Source organism: Chinchilla lanigera, unplaced genomic scaffold, assembly GCF_000276665.1.
Source record: "Chinchilla lanigera isolate Chin_1 unplaced genomic scaffold, ChiLan1.0 scaffold00036, whole genome shotgun sequence".
NCBI classification, from domain to species: domain Eukaryota; kingdom Metazoa; phylum Chordata; class Mammalia; order Rodentia; family Chinchillidae; genus Chinchilla; species Chinchilla lanigera.
The window spans coordinates 17,097,908-17,109,303 of NW_004955437.1; the positions used below are offsets into that span (position 1 = coordinate 17,097,908).

General features: G+C 40.1%; 1 protein-coding gene across 1 annotated transcript in view; it reads right to left on the reverse strand.

Annotated features, from left to right (window-relative positions):
- The window catches only part of LOC102029900 (histone acetyltransferase KAT6B), a 64,315-nt gene extending 55,666 nt beyond the window's left edge, over window positions 1-8,649 (reverse strand). The window contains exon 1 of the mRNA XM_013516975.1: window positions 8,545-8,649. The gene's annotated coding sequence lies outside the window, so the exon portion shown is untranslated. The remainder of the gene's footprint in view (window positions 1-8,544) is intronic.
- Window positions 8,650-11,396: the final 2,747 nt, after the last annotated feature.

The following is an 11,396-nucleotide window of genomic DNA, read 5'->3' on the forward strand; positions in this document are numbered from 1 at the left end:
ATTGCTGGGAGAGACCAAGAATATCTCACGGCTCCTTATCCCTGGGTCCCTGGGTTTAAATTATAAAAGCAGGGACAGAAATGGTGAATGAGAGGGAGTTAAGAAAATGACAGACTTCAGTCAAACTGCACTAATCAAGAAGCACACCCTCACAGCAGGCTCCTTCCATTTTCCTGTGGTGCGCTTTTCCTCACACTGCTTTAGGCACATTTTATCTGACTGTGCTCCACACACCAAGGCGTTTTTTTGTTGTTGTTGTTATTTTTAAAAAGACATGGTCTTGCTATATAGCCCAGGTTCATCTTGAACTTGTGGCAATCCTCCTACTCAGCCTCTTCAGTGCTGGCATTAAGGGCTAGTGCACCCACCGACACACCAAATCTTACTGCTTGCCTCACAGGAGGCACCTGGACACCCTGAGAAACGCCATGTTAAGAAGCTCACTAGGTGTCAAGAAGAAAGTCCTCACGAAGGTAAGTGCATGTGGGGAAGGCGTGTGTGTCAGTGGTGGGGGCAGAGTAGGCTCTTGAAGCCAGTTCTGCTTAAAATCTGCCAGCCTTCTCTCATAACCCTGAAGAGATCTCCAAAGTTCATTTTTTTAAACCAAGTCTTTAAATAATAAGACTGTTAGTAAATTCCATGTGAAAAAACTTATAACCAAGCTGCAAAAGAAACCTAAAGGTTAAAAAAAAAGAAAAAAAAGCAGATTCTGCAATTTCAAAACTGTTTTATAATTTCCTGAGTTTGGCAGCCTCATTGTTTAAATATGTATTTTGGGCTGCTGCCAGAAAGGTCCTCCTCCCTAAAGCTTAACAGGTGCTTCATAAAATTCCACCCACCCAGAGATTTGGCTTTTTGAAGTAAAAATATTCAAAATCAATCATCAATACAGTTAATAAAAGCACACAATTCCTAGGTTAGGAAAAACCCAAACATCTGTACTTAAGATGTTGAGAAAGTAAAATGCTGTCAGAGGATTATGACCTCAGGCACAAGAGACACCTCTGCAGAGGTGTTTAACCTCTGACACCATTCTTTTACAAAGGCTTCTCTCATTCAAATGAGTGAAAGAAAAAGGCTTAAGTATACTGTATAAAAATGGTATCAATCACCTCTCTGGGCTCAGGAATGGCAAACAGACAGCTCACTGGCTGTCTTTAAGATCTGCTCTAAAGGGGGAGGGGAGAGAACAACTTTGAACAGAACCCTACCCCCATTGTGAGGAGGGAACTTTTGACTAGTAATTTAAATTACACTCTTAAAAATGGGTCCTATTGGTTAAAAGTACACCATTCACTCTTTCCCCTCCTTTTTTATTACTTCCTGTAAGTCATACATCACTGGTACATATGACCTCAATTTCATGCATTGAAATTTTCTCTACATTAAAATCTGTTTTTGTACTTAGTAGCTTCATGCTCAGGAACTAAGCTAATTCACATTATATTACAGCTTACTATTTATTCCTACAGATACTCTATGAAAGACTTTTTAATAACTATACATTTCGAAAATTAATGGATTTCAGTCTCTTATAATCATGAGCAAGAAATACTCTGCCTTTTAACACTTTCTCTCACTTTAAGCAATCCTATATGTTAAACTATTAGTATTTAAGCTGCCCTGTCAAATCCCAAAATCTTCACCCTATCTCTCCTTTAGGCAGCAATCTTATCTTTATTTAACTCAAGAGAACAGGCCACATCGCCCTTCCAGCTCTAAATTTCTGTGATTCTGTGAAAGATGTGAGGGACCAAGAAGTGCTTTCATTTCTCACAGCCAACTTTATTTATTTATTATTTTTTTTTTTTCTCACAGCCAACTTTAAAATGACACTGAAGACTACAACTGAGTCTTGTTATGTTACTACACAACCTATAGTAATAAGATAATAGAAAATGTACTACTGATAATGCAATTCCTCACTTCCTATTCAGCCATTCCATAAACTAAATACTTTACTCTAAAATTCTTGTTCTATCTGCTGACACAATTTATGGAGGTTTGTCTTTCTGGAGTTTCCTTTACTACTGTGTTCTGCAATTTATTAGATCTGAGAGCAATAATATGTATTCATTCATTTATTGTTTCTTTTTTTAAAATGGTTTTTTGAGATAGGGTTTCACTACATAGTTCAGGCAGGTCTTGAACACACTATGTTGCCCAGACTGGCCTTGAACTCATGGTGATCCTCCTGCTTCAGCCTCCCAGAGTGCTGAGATTACAGGTTCTCACCAACTTGCCCAGCTCTCATTCATTCTTATACAAACACATAAATTACTCTTAACTTACCACAATTTTACCTAACAAAACCAAAGGAAAACTGTATATGATTAAATAATACCAATGGAATCACAAACCAATAAAAATGATTTTTGAGGAAGTACTATGGGACCAAAAAAAAAAAAAAAGGAGAGTACTTTTGGAGGAAATACTAAGGCTCTGCGGTAGACCTCCAAAGATGCCCATGTCCTAATTCCTGCAACATGAGAATACGTGACCTGTGCTGGCAAACGGAACTTTGCAATCAGGGTTTAAGGGTGTACACCTTGAAGAGCTTACCCTGGATTACCTGAGTAGATCTGATCTAATCACAGGAGTGAGTCCTCATGAACAGAGAACCACTTCTGGCTGGGCTAGATGAGACAGAAAAGGGGGGCCAGAATGTTCAGAGCAGGAAATGGACGCCACCATCTCAGGCAGGCTTGTAAGACACAGGAAGGCGGTCACAAGCCAAGCAGTTAAGCCGGCTTCTAGAATCTGGGGACAGCCTTCACCTGACAGCAAGAAAACAAGCATCTCAATCCTAGACACACAGGGACGCGGCCACAGCACAAAGGGGCAAGGACCAGTACTCTAATTTATAATCAGAGGAGCAGAGCCAACATGCCCAGCACTTTGCCGGGGTTGTTTGCTGTTGCTGCTGTTCAGGAGTTGTGTTGCTGTTTTTGGGTGCACAAGCTTAGAAGTTTTGGGGGCATTTGTACCTAAGGTCCAGGGCTCAGGAAAAGGAAGCTGCGCTGAAGGTAAGAAACACTGGGCTTTGGACAGAAATCTGAAGACAGAGGGCAGAGAGCAGACAAAGAGTTAATGAGAGTAATGGAAGGAGGAGGCAGAGAAAACATAGAATATGGCATCACAGAAATCAAAGAGACAACTTCAAGAAAAAAAAACATAACGAGTCAAAATGTGGATCAGAGGATATCTGGTGTGGTCAGAAAGATGTGGACTAGATTTTTTGTTTTGTTTTGGATTCTGTTTTTCTTCCAGTACCAGGAATTGAACTCACGACCTTGCACTTGTCAGGCAGGCGCTGTGCCACTGAGCTAAATCCCCAGCCCTGATGTGGACTAGATTTTGATAAAGACTGAAAAGTGAACACTGGATTTTGATACTTTTTGTCTATTTTTTGAGACAGGGTCTCACTATGCAGCTCATGCTGGTCTTGAGCTCACTTTGTAGCCCAGGCTGGCCTTGAACTTACAAAGATCTACCTGCCTCAGCCTCCCGAGTGCTGGGATTACAAGCATGTGCTGGCTTTTGATACTTCAAAGGTCACAGTTAAACCCAATAAGCAAAATTTTAGTAAAATAGGCTAAAAGCCAGATTTCTTCTTCCATTTCTCTCTCTAGATAATCAGTCCTGCTCTTGGGCTTTGGGGGATGGGCAGAGTTTGTCTTCCACTTCCATTTACCTTTGAATTCTTTGTAACTGCAGGCTTCCTTTCCAATGTACTGATTCTGTATCTAGTCTGTGGACACTGGATGACTAATCAACCGCCCAATCCCTGGGGCATTTTTATGCAATAACCTCTAGAAACTACACTCTTCTAAAAATATATCCGTATCACAGATCATACGCACCAGCTCCCTCTAGAAACAGGGGCATAAAGGGTTTTAGTCTTTGTTTTAAATCGGGGTTAACAGGCAGACAAGGAGGAACCTAGGAGACTCCAGGTCTCCCAGGGGGACAGCGAGGCTCTAGCCGTGGGTAACTCCCTTAGGTACCCACGGCTTCCCTCCCTCTCCCAGCTGCATCCCAGCAGCCTTTCTTCTGCTTCCCATTTCAATGAGCTTCCACTTAAGATGATGCTGTAATGTTGAACTGTACACTTATCTTTGATTTGCTAATTTGAAAACACACATGCACACAACTCATCTGTAAGTAAGATTTAACCACCCGGCAATCTGAACAGCAGACACAAAATTTCATTTGGTATAATATCTAATAGTTATGGGAAGCTAATTAAATATAATTTGGTCTTAATGAGGCAAAGAGAATATAACAGTGTTAATTTCAAAGTAGGCTGATCCATGAAAGTCAAGTAAAAGCACTTCCTACTGGTAACATTCCCACAGACCTGTGAACTACCTGATCATTAGCGGCCAGAGTAATCTTTAATGTTTGCTAATGTGCTAAAGTTACAGATCATCTTCGTATCACTATTTCATTAAACGCTCACAAGAGCTCTGTGGGTGCAGGGGGCAGACCATACCTGCCCAATGTGCAGATGCAGAGCCAGCAGGCAGGAGAAGAAAGGTGAACGCAGGGGACAGGCACCACCTGTGGGGCCCCTGGATCTGTGTACCCCAACTCAGGATTTTTTACTGTGTAAAGCTGAATCATTGGGGGGGGGCAATGTTTAGCAGGAAAAAAGCTATGTCCTGACTACTGGACCAAAGAGCCATCTCAAAAATAGAGAAATGTTGGATTGGTGTAACTTTATGATGTAAGCAGAAGGAAACATTTATCGCTCGCGTCTAGGAAACCTAAGCGGAGTCTAAACGTGACATCACACAAATGGTACTTCAGACAGAGGCAACTAAAAAGCGCCAGGCACATATGGGAAACACATTTCAGAATGTTCTCCCTGATGGGCGGCATCGATATTTCCTTCTTCTGCTTTTATACTGCTATGGGTGTTTTTTCATATAAACATCTTACGTTAGGGATCCCTTTGATCATTACAAACAGTCTCAAATCAGTCCTAAAACCAATGGATTCTTCTGAGTGTGAGGCAGCAGCCATTTCTGCAAGGTCACGTGGGGGCACCAACCGATCTGTAAATCCCTTTTGAGGTGATGTACTGACTGTGAGGAAGGAGCTTCCTCTCAGGACCAGCGGACACAGCTGAAGCATAGAGTCTATCACATTCTTTTATCCTTCTCATTGCCAGTGTATCATAACAGTATTAAAACTACAAGAACCTCCGAACTCCCTAAAACAAACTGTATTTTGACCCATTCTTGCATGCATTCATTCATTCAGGTGCAGGGTCTCACTCTGCAATTCAGGGTAGCCTTCGACTCACTATGTAGCCCATGCTGGCCTCAAATTTACAGTGATCCTCCCGCCTCAGCCTCCAGAGTACTGGGACTACAGGTGTGGACCACCATGCCCATCCCTGACCCTTCTTCCATTTAAAGACAAACAACAGAGCCCGCTCATCTGATCTACCAGTATAAATGTCTACAAAGCAATGAACTGAGTAAAGACCAAAAGTTTTGTCTCACTGAAGTAGCCAAATCCAGACTGGCATTGCACACTTAGGGAAGAGTAAGTCAACCTTGATGTGAAAGCCTGATGCCATGACAGCGTCCACAGCAACACTCAGAAGCATCTTCTATCTTGAACTAAGAGACCTGTTGGCTTGGATTTCTGCTATGACCCATACCTAGATGCCATAACCTCTGGCTCTCTCTACACGAAACCAGCGGGAGAGACTGGCTCAAAGATGACTCCAGTAACGTAAGCCCTGCAGAAAGTATCCTCAACCCGTTTATGTCTGTTTGTTACAGAGAAAACAAGAGGGTATTTTTTGAGAAAAGAAAGCAGAATACTATACCCTTGCACCCCCTGTTTGACCTTGAAAAAGTATGAATGAAAAGAAGCTTCAGTAGAAAAGAAATTTTCGGTGACCTCAAAGTGTAAAGGAGATCAGGCCTCCCCTTTGGCAGGTGTTCAATCTGGAAAGATGAAGAGAGATTGATTACATCAGAAAGTCTGGGGTCTACTGTTTAGAATTACACCTTGATACCTTATGAAGGCCTTGAAGTTAAGAGCCAGAAGATAATGATCTTGAATTCCTTACTAACTCAAGTAAATGTATCACCAGGGTAAGGAAATATATGAAGGGAACTTTTCTTCCTACATTTAAGTATGTCTGTAATCTGTCTAGGCATCCAGATAAATAGATAATAAAGAAATAAAACAGTGACGAGTATTTTTAAAATACTGCCTTAAAATCACAACAGGTAAACCCTAGGTAAGTGAATACCACTAAATCAACCAGGCAGTGACAAAAAAACGAATAATTCATCCAGAACAAGCCTTGTGAGAAAATCCAAAAAATAACTCCAGAGGCAGAACTGATGAGTGAGGCCCTACCTCACCAGCATAAAACGGGGTTTGTAGGATTGAAATTTATTAAACTGAACACACAGATAATGTTTCTATGTCCTTTTGTCACTATCCATGATACTGTGACCAGGTAAAAGAATTTTAATGAATCTATAAAGCCCATCACAAAGATTGTCGGAATGCATTTTTCAAGCAAGGTTTGAAACATCTTATTTCACAGGCTCAGGTCCTAGATGCTGCAGAATCAGAGGGCCTCTTGAGTTAAACCTGCATAGCAGTAAGAGCCATTACACAACACCGCCATTCCTCAGAACGGAAGATCTCCTCTATCCAACTATCAAGCACCTGTCATAAATGGTGAGCAGATTTTCACTTACTTGCAGCAATCAAGGACCACAATATCAAATATGCCAAGTGATAACAGCTGACACACACTGAACACAGTTCTTATAAGCCCCGCACTACGCTCTTTACTGCTGTTCTCGTATTTAACTCCCATGCAACTGAAGAGGTTGGTGCTTACTCCCACTTTTCTAATGTGAAAACTGAGGCTTCAAATGGTTACATAACTACCTGGAAGTGGAGACACTGGGCTGTGATTGGCCGGTGAGTTTCCTCTTATCCACTCTGCTCTGTGAATGAAGTGAGTGTATGCTGCAGGAGTATGTGTTGTGGTCCCTGCACAGATGACTTCTGGTTTTGCTTTTCAGTGACTTGGGGGGTCAGAGCCCAGGGCCTCAACTAGGCATTTTCAGGGGTGGGGGAGGCAACAATACTAGGATTTGAACCAGGGCTTTTGCCCTAAGCTACATCTCCAGCTTATTTCAATTTTTTTTTAAATTTAAGACAGAGTCTCACTAAGTTAATACATTAAGGTTGGCCTGGCCTCAAACTTATGGTGCTCTTGCCCCAGTCTCCCAGAGTGCTGGAATTACAGGCGTCTGCCAGAAACCTGGCTCCTAAGAGTATTGTTTTCAAAGGTAACTACAACTATAGAAATACTAGTTATTCTTTACTTATTTCTTTGGTCACTGTGGAATCAAACACAAGGTCTTGGGTATGGCAGGCATGTGCTTTACCACTTAGCTATGCATCCAACCTCAGCCATCATTTTAAAAATAGTATCTTGAAGAGAAAGTTTTCAGTAGATTGGAAAAAAATAATTTTGAGATTAACATAAAATACTTAATTTTTAAAATTCTGGACAGGGGTGCAGGTTCAATCACAAGCGCTCCTCCCTCCAACAATCCCAGAGACAAACCAAAAGCCTAACAGCTACTATTCCATCTGCTGAGGAGAGAGAGACAGAGACAGAGAGAGACACAGGGAGAGAGGACTCAGGCAGGCTTCCTGCTTAACATACAAGAAGACTTGCAAGTAAAAGAAAATTCTAAAATGTAAGCACAATTTGCTTCTAAATTTCCTTTATAAAACTGGAAACTTTAAAACCATTTTAGGGTCTATAACTTGTCAACAGCCCAGTGTTCCTACCCAGCAATCCCTCCATTTTAGTACCACCTTCTCCCAGAGCACCCTTTCCCTATCTTCTTCCAGGTAACTGGAGCATCTAGCGTTCCTGAGCTCTTGACTCTTTTGATGAACCATTCACAGTCCTGTCCTTCCTTTCCAGTGGAGTCACACCAAGCTGGGCTGTAATACCCCATTTAACCAGCAGGTGTCAGGACCAGAAATACAATAGACTCCAACTCAAGTATCTCTTTAACAGAGACTTTAGGTTACAGTAAATAGAAGTGATTCAGGTTATATTCAGTTTGCTTGAAAATTTAAAATTTCCCACCTTGCACTGTGCACACCTGTAGTCCCTACTACTTGGGAAGCTGAGGCAGGAGTGCTTGAACCCATGAGTACCAAGACAAGACTGGCAAAACAGGGAGACCCAGACTCAATAAACAAATATCTCTGCCCTGCATTTACCCACCACTCCTAAGTCTCCACACTGAATTATCAATGTTGGTATAAAACTGAAGTTTGTTTAGAAATATTGATATCTGTGTCAATGCTAATATACTCATGTCTTCCCCTCTACCTGCATTTACTTTTTACATTTAAAACCAAGAACTGTACCAATTAATTGCTTTAAATGACAAGTATCATGCAGTTTTAAGAGATGAATAGCATAAAGCTAGGATAAGCCACTGTACAAAACATAAAAACATAACTTACCACTACTGCCACAATCTGCACAGGACAGGAGCTCTTCTGGTTTCTTTTCACGGTTGGATTCTTTAGTCCCCAAACAGAAGCTACATATTGGAATGGGATCAGCACGGGGCTATGAAAAATTAAAGTAAAAAAAAATTTTTAGTTTTCATTTAAAAATATAACACAAAACATCAAAATCACACGCATCTTACACACTTCTTGAACAAAGAAATATGCTGAATTAGATATTCAAAGACAGGTTTCATAATTAAAAGTATCTTAAAATATTTGATATTAAAGCATTACATGAACAATATATTGAATTGTATATGATCCAGAAGTGAACTTTATTAGGTCAATGAAATCAAGAGCTATAAAGCTTGTTATATAAGCTTTTGAAACGGACATTATCAAAGATTCATTTGAAATCTCAATGATCCCCATACTCTGTATGCTTGTAATACATTGAGTCATCTACCCAGTGAGCATCATCTAGTCAAGTCAGATTATTTAACTACACTTCACCAAATGTGACGCAGGTACTATTATTCACTTATTCACTGGTAAATACCAGACCTATAATGTGGTATCTTTTTAAGCAATATATTAACAAAGAATAAGCAAGAACTAAAATTCCAGATCGAAAGACCATAAACAAGGCTTTCCTGGCACCAAGGTCTTCCAGAGGAAACCACACCACACCAGAGCACAGAGAGGAGATAAAACTCTTGATTTCTGACATTCCCATTTTATAAAAGAAACAAAACATTTGTTTAACCCCCTAGCACTCTTTAACTCTCCATATGGAAATAGCTTTTAACAACGTATAAATCTACATACATTTTAGTGTCTCCACTGTTACTCACTACTACCAGCAATGCTAGTATTCCCACCCATATAAATATAGCTGACTGTGCCTACAGATCTGGTCACATTATTTTGAACAGCCAAAACTGCATAAAAATCTGAAATTTTATTGCATATTCCAAGCCTTCACACATGTTGTCTGCTAGGCATCCGAATGTTACTATGATGTCTTTATATCTGAATCTTGAGAATAAAAAAATTCAGGGCAAGAAATCCCAACATAATCACAAATGTTTTTAAATGTAAATCGAAAACAAGATTTGGCTAGGTCTAATTTTTCTAACTATACATCTGCATAGGAAAAACCTCATTTGTTCAGCCATTCAATCCCAAATGCCCAATCCACTGCCTGGCTCACAGTAGGCACTTAAAATACATTTGCTAACCGAATCAAGCAGCATATGCTAGCTTTTAAAAATCTACCTCATTTTTAAGATAATATTTCAAGTGGTTATAATGATTTCAACAAATGTCTTGGTTCCCTGTGACAACATGTCATAAATCAAGAGTTCCTCTCATGACAGAGCATTGACAAAACTGTTTAATATGACTGCTAATTTCATCTTACAGCATGAGTGTTCATTATCTTGCCCTTATCTCAGCTTCATTTGTTCTTGTAATGTGCCTGGGCTCTACTTTTTGAGGGAGCTATGCAAATGCACTTTTGTAACCCCAGTTAAAAGGCAGATTATAACACATTCTGTACTAGAAAAACCAAAAAAGACGAGCTACGAGTTGGTCACTGACTCCAGCCACAGTTTTTTAAATGCCAGATAATCAGCACTGCATAATTATGGATCCATAGTTATTACTTGCAAGTGCTCAACTGCAGTACCTTGGGAACACTTTTGTTCCTTTAAATAGCAATTAAAAGAACAATCTGGTTTTAAAGTGACAACATTCCCCTGATAGATTCTAGCTAAAACACAAGCCTCCTACTAATGGGATTCCTGCTTTCATTTGATAGAACAATGTTCAAGCCACTGCACCATCCTTGCGGTGATAAATAATTTACCAAATGTCACATATCATTCATGCAATGAAACAAATCCAAATCTACAAGCCCATTTTTCTTTCCCAGATGAATTTTTAGCTCTGAGACAGACATGGCCATCAGCCAGCATTCATGCTCATTTTTCGTTTTTAACTAAAGGTAACACAAAGGACAAAGGTGGCTAGCAGTTCATGGCCAGAAAGACTGATGTCCCACACTCTGCCCAATCACAGAAAGCACAGATGCTATCGCTTCACGCCACGTTCAAGTGAACCCTACCATGCTGATGTATGCTCACGACCATTTATTGTAAGGATAACTATCTCACAATACTCTATAAAACCACTGCATTATACAGAAATGTCTGCCCTGCTGAATTATTGATAATTCAAAGCACTTTTTGCTAACCTCAGTGTAGCCGAGCCTAATTAACTTTAAAAAACTGTCACTTGTATGAAATGAAACTTTTACAGTAATGCATGTAAATGGGTCACAGAATTACTATGATTCACTATTCTGAATCAGACTACACATAAACTGTTTAAAAATAATCCCTTGTTAATAAAGTAAAATGAATTGCAGTCAGAAGGAGATCTGAATAAATGGCAATTTGATTCCACACAAATCCACTACAGACAAGTGATATTTAAGAGGTTTGAAAATAGAACCCCAAATCTCCAAATTCTTTACTCCTTTCTTTGAAATCTCACAAAGGCACCTAATCTGCTGATCACATTTTTTCATCAAATGTCTGGTTATTTTCAAGTAATTCCAAGAACGAACACTCATGGATAGGTCTGAACATAGAAACGCTCAGCATATTCTGGGAAGCACCTTTCTCTCCTCCCCTATGCAGTCGCCACAGGGAAGCTGAGAGGTTAGTGGCCCCTCGTATACTATTCCGTGTAATCACTTTAATCATCTTGCCAGATATGTACATTGTCTTCACTTCAGGGAAGAAATCGAGGACTTAGAGATTAGGTTACTTTTCTAAAGTCACAAAGGTGCAAGT